The sequence below is a fragment of the Ranitomeya imitator genome, chromosome 2 (assembly GCF_032444005.1).
Source record: "Ranitomeya imitator isolate aRanImi1 chromosome 2, aRanImi1.pri, whole genome shotgun sequence".
NCBI classification, from domain to species: domain Eukaryota; kingdom Metazoa; phylum Chordata; class Amphibia; order Anura; family Dendrobatidae; genus Ranitomeya; species Ranitomeya imitator.
This window is the reverse complement of record NC_091283.1, coordinates 243,058,464-243,074,260: the sequence shown is the minus strand read 5'-3', so window position 1 is coordinate 243,074,260 and position 15,797 is coordinate 243,058,464. Positions and strand designations below refer to the sequence as shown.

The following is a 15,797-nucleotide window of genomic DNA, read 5'->3' as shown; positions in this document are numbered from 1 at the left end:
TGTGGGCGTATGTTAAGACACAAACCATGCTTACAGCTTCCAATCACACCAAAATTGTGTAATAAGGTTAGTAAACTACATGCACATGCCAATTCCTTTTAAAATTTTGATACTCATTGCTTTCATCTACACATAATGTCAGGGGCTTATCTACAGCATTATGAAATGCATTCAGTAATGCTGTAGATAATCACCCAATGTATCCATAAAAATAAGACAAAAAAGGTTATATTACACTCAACCAGGGGCAATAATGTTCGATGGGTGTCGCGGAAATGTTTCATGGGCATCACGGTACGCTTTAATGGGCTTCGTGTAATGCAGTGCCCAGGCGCATGGAAAGGGCAAAGATGCCTAGCTCATGCGCACTGCAGTATTTACTCTGCCTGTAACAAGGCAAACTAAGTACGCCTGCACCCTAGATTTTGCAGGAAGACAAGCAGAGGACATCATCTTATGAAGATGTGAAGTGCCGTACCACATACACAACGTCCATCGCATATGTACCGGCCCTTGTTGAGTATCGTATCATCTGGTTTTCATACATTTCACAGGAACGTGGCGGAATCTGAGAGTGCTGGACATAAGACCCAGATTAGTTTTTCTTTATTATATGGTGTTATGTTGGCAGATTGACTTTCCAGCGTCGTTTTTAAACAATGTCTTTCTTACTTTTTATATAGCTTTAAAAAGTTATTTACATTTTATAAAATTTATATTTTTAACAATTTTAATTTCAAATTGACATTTTATTTTACTATTTTGGTTATTAGAATGGAAAGCCCTGAACTGGAAACCACAATTAATGATGTAAGTACAATTAAGAAAACAATAAAAACGAAATGGCAATTTCTTGAAGGAAATTCATGGTGCTTGAACAGCTTGGCCAGCTTTACAGCAGCACTTTTCGCACATAGTAACGGGGGTGGGGGGTGTATATTTTCTCACACGGGACCGGGGGAAGGGGGGCAATAACTTTGCACACATGGGACCAGGGGTCCACTGACTTATCAAACACGGGCCTGGGGTTCACTAAATTATCACACGTGGGCCTGTGGTGCACTTAATTTGCACACACGGGAATGGGTGTGCAATTACTTAATAACAAATGGGAAAGGGGGTGCACTTACTTTTCAAATACAGGATGGGGGGTTACTTATAGTGTAGGGTGTAAGGTTATAGGGGTGTCGGTTGTCCGAGTGTGTTTTAGGTTTGTTACTTTGATAAATTATCATGTCCTAAAAAGGACGCCGTACATTTGCAAAGCTTCCATCTTTGGAAGGTCAAGTTTGTGGTCATGGAAACGTCGCTATGAATTCCTATGTGAAATTTTTTATTTTTAAAAAACGATCTTTTCAAAAAATAACATTCAGATCTACTCCTCAAATACATAGCACACCTGTCCCCACCAAGGGCTTTGAAACTCTGCCTGAACGATGTCTCTGCGCCGAGTTGTTAGTGCAGCATTAATTGTGGAAAACGCGGAGACCAAATAAATATCATAATAAAATATACGAAATCTCAATAAATTTTTTTTTCAAATTTTAATTATCACTGATTCATCATATTCATCAAAGCGTTGTAAAGTATTTTATCTATTTAACTTTACAACTATGTCTTTGTAGTTGGGCCATGTGTTGATTGATTTTTTTGGACTTTGTTAACTCAATATGGCTACTGGCGCTTGGGTTTTACATCACACAAAACTGTCCAAGACTTAATTTTTTAATTAATAATTTTAGGAATACTATGATTTTCAAAGGTTTGATAATAACAAATATGACTCGGCATCATAGCGCTGAGACGTTCATGCGTTTAACTAATTGGTCTATATCCTCATTATATGGTTTAAATATAATATTTAACATATTGATTCTATTGATTATAGCCAGAAGAAAACATTTTGATAACTGATGGTGATGGTCTAATAATGCAAATATCACGGGGAGCTGATTCAGAGTTGGTGTTGCAAACAAACTACACCGTTTTGTCATGTATTGTAGAAGATCAATACGAAAACATACAGGTATGTGAACGTCTAATTATTTATATTCAACAATCCTATATATACATTTCAAAATAGTGTTGAGTGATACCTTCCGATATTTGCAAGTATCGCTATGGTATGGTATAGGCCGATTCAGGCAAAATATTGGATCTCCCCGATACCGCGTACCGATACTAATACAAGTCGATGTGACACAAATATCGGAATGTATCCTCCATGTGTCCCAGGGTCTGAAGGAGAGGAGAGAATCAAAAGTAAAAAATATGGCTATACTCACCCCTCACAAGAACCCTTGTTGTCACCGCTGAGAGCGTCTGACTCTGTCCTTAACAATGGTGTGAGTGAAGGAGCTTCAATGACGTCGCGGTCAGGTGAGCGGTCACGTGAGCGCTCAGGTGACCGGTCACCTGACCGCAACGTCATAGAAGGTCCTTCACTCACACCATTGTTAAGTACGGAGGCAGACGCTCGCAGCGGCGACAACAAGGGTTCTTGTGGGGGGTGAGTATAGCCATATTTTTTATTTATCATTCTTTTTTTTTCCATAATATGGATCACAGGGCCTGAAGGAAATTTTCCTCACCTCCAGACCCTTGGAACCATACGCACCGCACACTCCAATACCGATTTCCCATATCACAAAACCATTGGAACTACGTATCTGTATTACGATACAGCAAGTAGCGTCCAATAACCAATAATTGCATTATCGGAATTATCAACACTATTTAAAACAAAATACTGTTGGCATTTTTTTGTTCTAAATCTTTTTATTTTTCTTTTTTTTTAGACTAAAAAAAAAAAAGAAAATTATTAATCGTACCTTGACAACAACACATATATTTGGGGTATTATTGTTACTGAACAGTCACATTTTACCAAATTTACTTAATTTTCATGCCTTTTGACATGGAATTTATTATTATTATTATTATTATTATTATTATTATACATTTTTATTGCGCCATTTATTCCATGGCGCTTGACATGTTAAATAGTTTTTTTTTTTTTTAACGACAATATAATGTATAATATACATTCTTATTTTTTAAGAAATGTAAAATTATTTATTCAATTAAATAACATTCTATGTTAGTATACTATATTTATAAAAAATTTTAATTTATTTTTTAGACTTTATTTGATGAGAATCAAAATGTTGCCAGTAACTCAACAAACGATGTTACTGATAGTAATTATCTTGGTGATAGACCTTCGGATGAAGGATTTGTTATCACCGATAGTAACATGATGACTCATGCTGATAGCAGTGATGAAGAGGTGTGTTTAACGGATATACTGTTATATAATAGGCGTTTTTTATTACTTTGACGAAATTAATCTATAGACTTCGAAAAAATCAGTTATGGCTGTGGAGTGTGGCTGTGGTACCATAACACATTAGACTCACCCTCGGGGCATCATAGCTACATATACATACCTGCATCACACTACATGTTGTAGCATGTATTAATATATGTTTATATTTATGACTACATATATCTAGACATACATTCAGATTACTATATGTCTATATCTAAATATATATACAAGGAGAGACACCTAGACAAAAGATATATGCAAGCTATATCGAAATGTTCAATTAACATATTTGTAAATTATTAAACTCTTCATTTGTCTTTACTTTACATTTGTCCATAGATGAAAAAAATGCTTGCTGAACTGCATAGCAAATTTGGAGGGGATTGTGAAACTGAAGAGTGCTTTCCTTCCAACCCTTTGCGTATCAACAATCAAAATTATATTGAATTCAACAATGACACTGAAGAAAATAGAATTGGGAAAAATGATTGGTGTCACTGTGGAAACTGTGTTCCAATGCCAACCAATATTGAATCAATTTGTTGTCAAGAAATTCAAAATGCTGAACAATATATGTTGGATTTTATTTGTATAACTCTACACGAGTTTTTTCACACATTCTGTGAACGCACTGAAACAGTTAGCATTGTACTAAGAACTGTGGATCAGAATTTACATCCACCTCCATCAAAGGAAATTAAAAGGTTAATCAGTTTTAAGTATTATTATTACTCCTGAACTAGCATATTATTAAATATTTTTTTAAAAAATATGCTTGTATAGTTTCATTAAAAAAGGTTACTGCATTGATTTTTATTTTTTATTTATTTATTTTTTTTATAATTTTGAGGGTTCCTTAACACATTGAAAACAGTAAAGTAACTACTAAAGTTATGGGCCCCGGTGCGAAATTTAAACCCCCCCCCCCCCACCAACATGCCAAAAAATTTTCTTTACAAAATCAGTATCTCAAATTTACTTTTCAACACTATAGTATTATTGCACTGTTGTATCGTGTAATCTCAATTGCATAACTATTCATTACATCATCCTGCCATACATTTTTTTTTTACCTGTAATTCCTGTAATTTTTAAAATAAAGTAAATTATTCGCTTCATCCGTGGCTAAATTAAAAAGCATGGGGATCAATATAAGAAGTAGAATGAAACACCATAGTCCTCCTTATAGGAAAATACACTCAACATAGTCCCCCATATAGTAATCTACACTCATCGTCCTCTATATAGTATAATACACTCCTCATCGTGCACCATATTGCATAATACACTCTTCATACTGCTCCATATACTGTAATCCAATATATGGTTTTCAATACAGTATTAAACACCCATCATTATCCTCAATACAGTGGAATACACTCCTTAGTCCTCCTTTTTATATTATACACTACACATAGTCCTACATAAATTAAAATACACTGCTAAGTGCTCCATATAGTGTAATATAATCATAATAGTGCTCCATATAGTATAATGCTTCGCCATCTTTATCAATGTCTGAAAATTCACCCAGATGCACCCATAGTTCATCATATAGTACTAGATTGTGGCCTGATTCTAACGCATCGGGTATTCTAGAATATGCATGTCCCCGTAGTATATGGACAATGATGATTCCAGAATTCGCAGCAGACTGTGCCCGTCGCTGATTGGTCGAGGCAAACTTTATGACATAATCGTCGCCATGGCAACCATTATGACATCATCGTCACTGTGCCCATTGCTGATTGGTCGATGCCGCCAGGCCTCAACCAATCAGAAACGCTGGATTTCCAGGACAGACAGACAGAAAGACAGACAGACGGAAAAACCCTTAGACAATTATATATATAGATTATATATTTACCCTACTCCTCAATTCTGTATAATGCAGCCCACATGTAGTGTAATACAGCCAGCCCACAGAGGATACTGTAGCCCTGCCGTACCATAAAATTTTATCTCTAAACAATATATTGCAGCCCTCGTCATAGTGGAATGCAGCCCCTCCATACAGGGGCATTGAGAAATACATGTTCAAATGGTGACTAGGGGGCAGTAGATAAAGAAAAATAGGGGGCTAGGGGGAGACAGGCTCAAGGGTAAGATTGGGAGTCTAAGGAGCATGTCAGACAGGCATAAGGGGATAAATAGAGGTAGAGGAGGCAGGAAAGAAGGCTAAAAGTGTACTAGTGTCCAAGGGAGAATGATACAAGGTTACAAGGGAGACAGCCACAAGGGGCACATGGGGAATAGTTTGCCAGAAACACTGAAAAGGGGACACACAGGGACTAATGGGCAAGGGAGAATGGAAGACATGGACAAGGAACACACGCATAAGGGGACAAGGGAGACAGGCGCAATGAGAAAAACAATGACAAGTGGGCAAGGGACACAGACACAAGGCTACACACGAGGACAAGGGATACAAACACTAGGGGACTACTAGGGACTAGTAGGAAGGGGACAAGGGCACAGTGGGACACACGGGGACTAGAGGGAAAGGGAGACAGGCCCAAGGGGACTCCGAGGGCACAGTGGATAGGGACACAATGCCTGCAAGGGGACAGAGGAATACTTGACGGAGACTTTGGAAGGGGGGAAGAAGGGGGCACAGGGATTACAAGGACAGGGTTTATGGAAAACACGTTGAGAAAGGAGACAGGGGAGACTTGACAGCAGGGCAGACAAGTCACACGTGGACAAGGGGCAGGGAATGCATGGGGGGTGCAGGATGACTCAGGGCATGGGGAGATGGGGAGCTATGGGAGACCAGGGGAGGAGGAACAAGGTGTGTACGTGGGTCCATGAGGAGCACAATGACCTGAACCTAGGGACCTACTAGGAAATGGGTAACGTGAGAGCAGGGAGGAAACGGGGCAGGTGTCACAGGGGGCCAGGGACGCTGGGGGCCTAGACGGCGACACACTGGCCCCAGACACACCTCACAACCGCCGTTCCCGTACACCTTCATGTTTACCACCGGATCCTACACATGGCTGATCCTTTGACGCATGGCCCTCCTGTTAGTCTTTAGTCCACGTGTTCCACAGTAGCGCTGGAGCCGCCTTTTTCCAGTCCCAGCAGCCAACACTGGGTTTGACAATATGGCGGGCACCATCACATGTGCAGATGCAGCACTGCCTGTGCCACGCACACAACGTGTGGGCAATGAACTTATGTCACCACGCACCTGCAGTGTCAAAGGCAGAGGGGAATGATGGCAGAGGGAGCAAGAGATTAAGCTCTCTCCTCCATAATTGATTTGAAGTGGACCGCCATAAAAGACGCCAGTATAGTTCACAGCGGCATCTACGACGGTGGGATTCGTGTGCCTGTTACTTGTTTGACCCCTTACTTGCCAGACCCGGTTGTAGCAGCGACCGCTGGCACATTGTTAGTTATGACCATGCCTCACACACACAACAGATATCACACACACACAATATAGCACACACACTACACAATTCACACACAGACACACTTCAAATATCACACACACGCTTACTAGATATCACAAACACACTACAGATGATAGACACACACTATAGATATGTCACACATAAACACACACACCAGCTCACTTAGTTAAATAATATAAACATTCAAAATATGATAGAAATTATATTTTAAAATAAAAATGAAAAGTTATAACATGTGTTTGTTGAGTAAGGAAATATTAATGATAATTTTTTATGTTAAATATTACAGAAAACTATGGAAAACAGCTTATAGAAGCTTTACAGCGTGGATCCACGGCTACTTAGGTGCCGGAAACAGACGACCCATACCATCCTGTGTTGTACATAAAGTCCGTTTTGCTTTTCCAGACGATGATGATGAATATATGGGTTTTAAGCCTAGCAATGACTATGCTGCCGAATTTATGGCTTTAGAACAGTGATTACTTTATTTATTTTGTATTACAATCATCGTTGTTTAAAAATATAGGTTGTTACGTTATTTACTGATGTTGTGTGTAAAAAAAAAAAAAAAATTATATATATTTTGTGATTTTCCATGCCCCAAATTATAATTTATAACTTGGAAACTGTCTTCACCAATGCTACAATAATAATTATTCAATTATTCTAAGTAGCCTTGTTTGTATAAAAGTAATTGTTAAATATTGAGTTGTAAACATATTTTATTATTTAACATAAAATATTTATGTTCCAAAAATTGTATTTATTTTAAAGTGTTTGAAATAAATGTGTTAAAATTTATCAGAGTAATGAGTATTATTATAATCAACCTTGTACCCTAAATTTATTATGATATCATTACTCAATCCAGGGTTAAAATTTCAGGTTAGCTGTGGTCTGTCCGACTTGTAGACTGTTATGTCTGCTAATGAAAGGTGTTATGAAGGCAATCCAGAGACACAGTGTGCCTAGCGATCAGAGCGCACACAGTGATCTGACAAATACCCCAAAAAAAAAGAACGAGCTCTGAGACGTGGAAACTCTGTAGACTGCACACCTGATCCTATCCTAAACACAACTAAAAGTGGCTGTGGATTGCGCCTAACCACTACCTATGCAACTCGGCACAGCCTAAGAAACTAGCTAGCCTGAAGATAGAAAAATAGGCCTGACTTGCCCCCAGAGAAATACCCCAAAGGAAAAGGCAGCCCCCCACATATAATGACTGTGAGTAAGATGAAAAGACAAAACGTAGGGATGAAATAGATTCAGCAAAGTGGGGCCCGATAATCTTAGACAGAGCGAGGACAGTAAAGCGAACTTTGCAGTCTACAAAAAACCCTAAAGCAAAAACCACGCAAAGGGGGCAAAAAAGACCCACCGTGCCGGACTAACGGCACGGCGGTACACCCTTTGCGTCTCAGAGCTTCCAGCAAAACAAAAGACAAGCTGGACAGAAAAAAGGCAAAAAAATAGCAAAAAAGCACTTAGCTATACAGAGCAGCAGGTCACAGGAACAATCAGGAGAAGCTCAGATCCAACACTGGAACATTGACTAGGAGCAAGGATAGCAGCATCAGGTGGAGTTAAGTAACGAAGCAGCTAATGAGCTCACCAGAACACCTGAGGAAGGAAGCTCAGAAGCTGCAGTACCACTTGTGACCACAGGAGTGAATTCAGCCACAGAATTCACAACAGTACCCCCCCTTGAGGAGGGGTCACCGAACCCTCACCAGAGCCCCCAGGCCTACCAGGATGAGCCGCATGAAAGGCACGAACAAGATCGGAAACATGAACATCAGAGGCAAAAACCCAGGAATTATCTTCCTGAGCATAACCCTTCCATTTAACCAGATACTGGAGTTTCCGTCTAGAAACACGAGAATCCAAAATCTTCTCCACAATATACTCCAATTCCCCCTCCACCAAAACCGGGGCAGGAGGCTCAACAGATGGAACCATAGGTGCCACGTATCTCCGCAACAACGACCTATGGAATACATTATGTATGGAAAAGGAGTCTGGGAGGGTCAGACGAAAAGACACAGGATTGAGAACCTCAGAAATCCTATACGGACCAATAAAATGAGGTTTAAATTTAGGAGAGGAAACCTTCATAGGAATATGACGAGAAGATAACCAAACCAGATCCCCAACACGAAGTCGGGGACCCACACGGCGTCTACGATTAGCGAAAAGTTGAGCCTTCTCCTGGGACAAGGTCAAATTGTCCACTACCTGAGTCCAGATCTGCTGCAACCTGTCCACCACAGAATCCACACCAGGACAGTCCGAAGACTCAACCTGTCCTGAAGAGAAACGAGGATGGAACCCAGCATTGCAGAAAAATGGAGAAACCAAGGTAGCCGAGCTGGCCCGATTATTAAGGGCGAACTCAGCCAACGGCAAAAAGGACACCCAATCATCCTGGTCTGCAGAAACAAAACATCTCAGATATGTTTCCAAGGTCTGATTGGTTCGTTCGGTCTGGCCATTAGTCTGAGGATGGAAAGCCGAGGAAAAGGATAGGTCAATGCCCATCCTACCACAAAAGGCTCGCCAGAACCTTGAAACAAACTGGGAACCTCTGTCAGAAACAATATTCTCAGGATTGCCATGCAACCGAACCACATGCTGAAAGAACAAAGGTACCAAATCAGAGGAGGAAGGCAATTTAGCCAAGGGCACCAGATGGACCATTTTAGAAAAGCGATCACAGACCACCCAAATGACTGACATCTTTTGAGAAACGGGAAGGTCAGAAATGAAATCCATCGAAATATGTGTCCAAGGCCTCTTTGGGACCGGCAAGGGCAAAAGCAACCCACTGGCACGAGAACAGGAGGGCTTAGCCCTAGCACAAATCCCACAGGACTGCACAAAAGTACGTACATCCCGTGACAGAGATGGCCACCAGAAGGATCTAGCCACTAACTCTCTGGTACCAAAGATTCCAGGGTGACCAGCCAACACCGAACAATGAAGTTCAGAGATAAGTTTATTAGTCCACCTATCAGGGACGAACAGTTTCTCCGCTGGACAACGATCAGGTTTATTCGACTGAAATTTTTGCAGCACCCGCCGCAAATCAGGGGAGATGGCAGACACAATGACTCCTTCCTTGAGGATACCCACTGGCTCAGATAAACCCGGAGAGTCGGGCACAAAACTCCTAGACAGAGCATCCGCCTTCACATTTTTAGAGCCCGGAAGGTACGAAATCACAAAGTCGAAGCGGGCAAAAAATAACGACCAACGGGCCTGTCTAGGATTCAAGCGCTTGGCAGACTCGAGATAAGTCAAGTTCTTATGATCAGTCAATACCACCACGCGATGCTTAGCTCCTTCAAGCCAATGATGCCACTCCTCGAATGCCCACTTCATGGCCAGCAACTCTCGGTTGCCCACATCATAATTACGCTCAGCGGGCGAAAACTTCCTGGAAAAGAAAGCACATGGTTTCATCACTGAGCAATCAGAACCTCTCTGTGACAAAACCGCCCCTGCTCCAATCTCAGAAGCATCAACCTCGACCTGGAACAGAAGAGAAACATCTGGCTGACACAACACAGGGGCAGAACAAAAACGACGCTTCAACTCCTGAAAAGCTTCCACAGTAGCAGAAGACCAATTAACCAAATCAGCACCCTTCTTGGTCAAATCGGTCAATGGTTTGGCAATGCTAGAAAAATTACAGATGAAGCGACGATAAAAATTAGCAAAGCCCAGGAACTTTTGCAGACTTTTCAGAGATGTCGGCTGAATCCAATCCTGGATGGCTTGGACCTTAACTGGATCCATCTCGATAGTAGAAGGGGAAAAGATGAATCCCAAAAATGAAACTTTCTGCACACCGAAGAGACACTTTGATCCCTTCACAAACAAAGAGTTAGCACGCAGGACCTGAAAAACCATTCTGACCTGCTTCACATGAGACTCCCAATCATCTGAGAAGATCAAAATGTCATCCAAGTAAACAATCAGGAATTTATCCAGGTACTCACGGAAGATGTCATGCATAAAGGATTGAAACACTGATGGAGCATTGGCAAGTCCGAACGGCATCACTAGATACTCAAAATGACCCTCGGGCGTATTGAATGCAGTTTTCCATTCATCTCCTTGCCTGATTCTCACCAGATTATACGCACCACGAAGATCTATCTTAGTGAACCAACTAGCCCCCTTAATCCGAGCAAACAAGTCAGATAACAATGGCAAGGGATACTGAAATTTAACAGTGATCTTATTAAGAAGGCGGTAATCAATACACGGTCTCAGCGATCCATCCTTCTTGGCTACAAAGAAGAACCCTGCTCCCAGTGGTGATGACGATGGGCGAATATGTCCCTTCTCTAGGGATTCCTTCACATAACTGCGCATAGCGGCGTGTTCGGGCACGGATAAATTAAATAATCGACCTTTAGGGAATTTACTACCAGGAATCAAATTGATAGCACAATCACAATCCCTATGCGGAGGTAGGGCATCGGACTTGGGCTCTTCAAATACATCCTGATAATCAGACAAGAACTCTGGGACCTCAGAAGGGGTGGATGACGAAATCGACAAAAATGGAACATCACCATGTACCCCCTGACAACCCCAGCTGGATACCGACATGGAATTCCAATCCAATACTGGATTATGGGTTTGTAGCCATGGCAACCCCAACACGACCACATCATGCACATTATGCAACACCAGAAAGCGAATAACTTCCTGATGTGCAGGAGCCATGCACATGGTCAGCTGGGCCCAGTACTGAGGTTTATTCTTGGCCAAAGGTGTAGCATCAATTCCTCTCAATGGAATAGGACACCGCAAAGGCTCCAAGAAAAACCCACAACGTTTAGCATAATCCAAATCCATCAGATTCAGGGCAGCGCCTGAATCCACAAACGCCATGACAGAAAACGACGACAAAGAGCATATCAAGGTAATGGACAGAAGGAATTTGGACTGTACAGTACCAATGACGGCAGACCTAGCGGACCGCTTAGTGCGCTTAGGACAATCAGAAATAGCATGAGTGGAATCACCACAGTAGAAACATAGCCCATTCAGACGTCTGTATTCCTGCCGTTCCACTCTGGTCATAGTCCTATCGCACTGCATAGGCTCAGGTTTAACCTCAGGCAATACCGCCAAATGGTGCACAGATTTACGCTCGCGCAAGCGTCGACCGATCTGAATGGCTAAAGACAAAGACTCATTCAAACCAGCAGGCATAGGAAATCCCACCATGACATCCTTAAGAGCCTCAGAGAGACCCTTTCTGAACAAAGCTGCCAGCGCAGATTCATTCTACTGAGTGAGTACTGACCATTTCCTAAATTTCTGACAATATACTTCTATATCATCCTGACCCTGGCACAAAGCCAGCAAATTTTTCTCAGCCTGATCCACTGAATTAGGCTCATCGTACAGTAATCCGAGTGCCAGGAAAAACGCATCGACACTACTCAATGCAGGGTCTCCTGGCGCAAGAGAAAATGCCCAGTCTTGAGGGTCGCCGCGCAAAAAAGAAATAATAATCAAAACCTGTTGAATAGGATTACCAGAAGAATGAGGTTTCAAGGCCAGAAATAGCTTACAATTATTTTTGAAACTTAGAAACTTAGTTCTATCTCCAAAAAACAAATCAGGAATAGGAATTCTTGGTTCTAACATAGATTTCTGATCAATAGTATCTTGAATCTTTTGTACATTTATAACGAGATTATCCATTGAAGAGCACAGACCCTGAAAATCCATGTCCACACCTGTGTCCAGAAACACCCAAATGTCTAGGGGAAAAAAAAAAAAAGTGAACACAGAGCAGAGAAAAAAAAAAAAAAATGATGTCAGAACTTTTTCTTTCCCTCTATTGAGAATCATTAATTGGCTCCTAGTACTGTTATGTCTGCTAATGAAAGGTGTTATGAAGGCAATCCAGAGACACAGTGTGCCTAGCGATCAGAGCGCACACAGTGATCTGACAAATACCCAAAAAAAAAAGAACGAGCTCTGAGACATGGAAACTCTGTAGACTGCACACCTGATCCTATCCTAAACACAACTAAAAGTGGCTGTGGATTGCGCCTAACCACTACCTATGCAACTCGGCACAGCCTAAGAAACTAGCTAGCCTGAAGATAGAAAAATAGGCCTGACTTGCCCCCAGAGAAATACCCCAAAGGAAAAGGCAGCCCCCCACATATAATGACTGTGAGTAAGATGAAAAGACAAAACGTAGGGATGAAATAGATTCAGCAAAGTGGGGCCCGATAATCTTAGACAGAGCGAGGACAGTAAAGCGAACTTTGCAGTCTACAAAAAACCCTAAAGCAAAAACCACGCAAAGGGGGCAAAAAAGACCCACCGTGCCGGACTAACGGCACGGCGGTACACCCTTTGCGTCTCAGAGCTTCCAGCAAAACAAAAGACAAGCTGGACAGAAAAAAGGCAAAAAAATAGCAAAAAAGCACTTAGCTATACAGAGCAGCAGGTCACAGGAACAATCAGGAGAAGCTCAGATCCAACACTGGAACATTGACTAGGAGCAAGGATAGCAGCATCAGGTGGAGTTAAGTAACAAAGCAGCTAATGAGCTCACCAGAACACCTGAGGAAGGAAGCTCAGAAGCTGCAGTACCACTTGTGACCACAGGAGTGAATTCAGCCACAGAATTCACAACAGTAGACATTAGCAGCTCACTCTCCCATGTGAGGTGCGTAATTCATTAATACTTGCGCTATTTTGTTGTTTAGGTCCCTGCTTCTTTAACTTTAATAGAAAGAACACTGTCTCTATTGTCCTAAGACATAAGTTAGTACAATAGGGAGTGCTAGCCTGTTTCTGTTTTTAGTGTCTGGTTCATGACCTTGACTCAAATATTACTGTCTCCATCTTATACTACATGCAGGCAATTGACATAGAGTCCGAGGGCCAACGGTTCTGTTTAGTGTCCTTTAGAACTAAAACAAAAATTTGAGGTACTTTTACACTTCCTCCCTACTTCCCGTGTTCCCCAGATGAGCCTCTACCTCCTCTGTGGACCTTCCATCAAAGGTCCTTGACTATTCAAGTATTTCTAATTACCTCTCTTTACAGGGGTATCATCCCCCTCGTGTATGCTCGGCCCCTATGTCAGTTCCAGACGTCCTTCTACTCTCCTTTCACCTCTACTCCTCTGTCTGAATGACTGACTTGTCAACAAGACCATGATATATCAAGTCTAAGGAAGATCCAATGAATCTGTTTCCTAAGCTGACCCTTCAGGCCTTGATTGATATATGTATAATGCCAGTTCCTTACCTGACAGAGGTAATAGCCATTGACTCCAAGCGTGATATCACTGTTCCCGTAAGGAATGAAACATCACTACAAACAACATTTAATGGTGGTGTAGAACTAGTGATCTTACATATCAATATATAATCTATAAATAAATATATATTAATATATATATATATATATATATAAATATATATATATATATATATTTAGATATATATATATATATATTTAGATATATATATATATATATATATATTGATCATGGAAAACTTTATTATACTTTGCATGTGCTGAAAGTCTTTGGTCTTTACGTGGTCAATCATATCACATTAATTTGGTGTGTACTCTTCATGGGACTGCTGCTAATCATCGGTGGACAACGTAAGACCTGTCATACAGATAAAGATGAGTGTGCATGTGTGTTCAGGTGTGTTACCCATCACAGTATTGTAAATGTGAAATTGATCAAACATACGACACTTTTTAATGACAGTGTAAGGCCTAATTAATATCTTTAGAAATCACACATGAAAAATAGTTATACCTACAAACTAGCTAATAGTGTTGTTCTCTGAGCAATGCTGTTCTGTAAAATATGCCTTACATTCCAACAATAACAACAGAGTATTCTATGAACAATCAAATAGCCTTAGTCACTTCCGTCGCTCTATCTGTCTCTGACAGTTATTCATTTGACGCGGCCTCTGTCTATCATGGAAATAAAATTTGCAGATTGGTTGTGGCAAAATAGCCACGACCAATCAGCGATGGTCATAGTCCTGAAGAAAATGCCAGCTCATTAATACCCACAGTCACTGTCTGTCGCCCGCTTACTCCACTCCTGCAACCGCTAACACTGCAGGCGTCAAGGGACCGCCTTTTGGAGTGGGTAATGCACTCTGTTAACGCCGCTATTTACCCAGTGCATCCCCCAATTTTTAATATTGATGCTGCCTATGCGGCATCAATAGTAAAAGAAGTAATGTTTGCAATAATAATAATTAAAAACTGCTAGTCTCACCCTCCGTAGTCCACCAAGCCGCAACTGCCTCTTACCATCTTCTGTTCCCGGCGCATCATTGTGAAATTAACCAGAATAATTATCGGTTTAAAGGAATCAATGTAATAGGTGACTGGACAAAACACTACGTGGCTGGCCAATATACAATGTTCATGGGTAGTATACTACGTGTCTGTGCAATATACTTTGAAAATGGTCTATAAACTACGTGGACATGCATATTCTATAATACCCAATGTGTCATGAAGGATAACAAATACATTTTAGAGTATAGTCACAAAGGGACGATCACGATGCAGCACTGTACGATTGTCGTTGCAGAACGTGTCCAGCGACTGGCAATTTGATACTATGGCGGCCTATTCTTTTTCAAATTTCAAGGCTCCTGTGCAGGCTTAGTTAAAGGTTGGTTAATAGAGGGTCACATCAACTGCGCAGTGTTGTTATTTGCTCCGACCTCAACAGGACAAATAAAATAAGTTTGCACCCGAGACTCAGAAGGAAAACAAGAATAGGATGTCATCATATCAAAATGTGATGCATTTGAACGAGACCAACATCGGAATGCAACACATCGTGACCAAAAATGATTCAGTATTATATAACCTCTGTTTGTCAACATATCGTTGGCTTATCTACAGCCTAACAGAATGCAGTAGATAACCCCATTATGCCGTTGACTAAAGGTACCGTCACACTAAACAACGCTGCAGCGATCCAGACAACGATCCGGATCGCT

The 15,797-nt window shown here is 41.1% G+C and overlaps 1 long non-coding RNA gene across 1 annotated transcript; it reads left to right on the top strand.

Moving 5' to 3' along the window:
• The first annotated feature begins 765 nt into the window (after positions 1 to 765).
• LOC138667344 (uncharacterized) lies at positions 766 to 3,286 on the top strand. Its single transcript, XR_011318720.1, has 3 exons — positions 766 to 810; positions 1,889 to 2,026; positions 3,143 to 3,286. It is a non-coding gene; the product is annotated as an uncharacterized lncRNA (long non-coding RNA).
• The last annotated feature ends 12,511 nt before the right edge of the window (positions 3,287 to 15,797 follow it).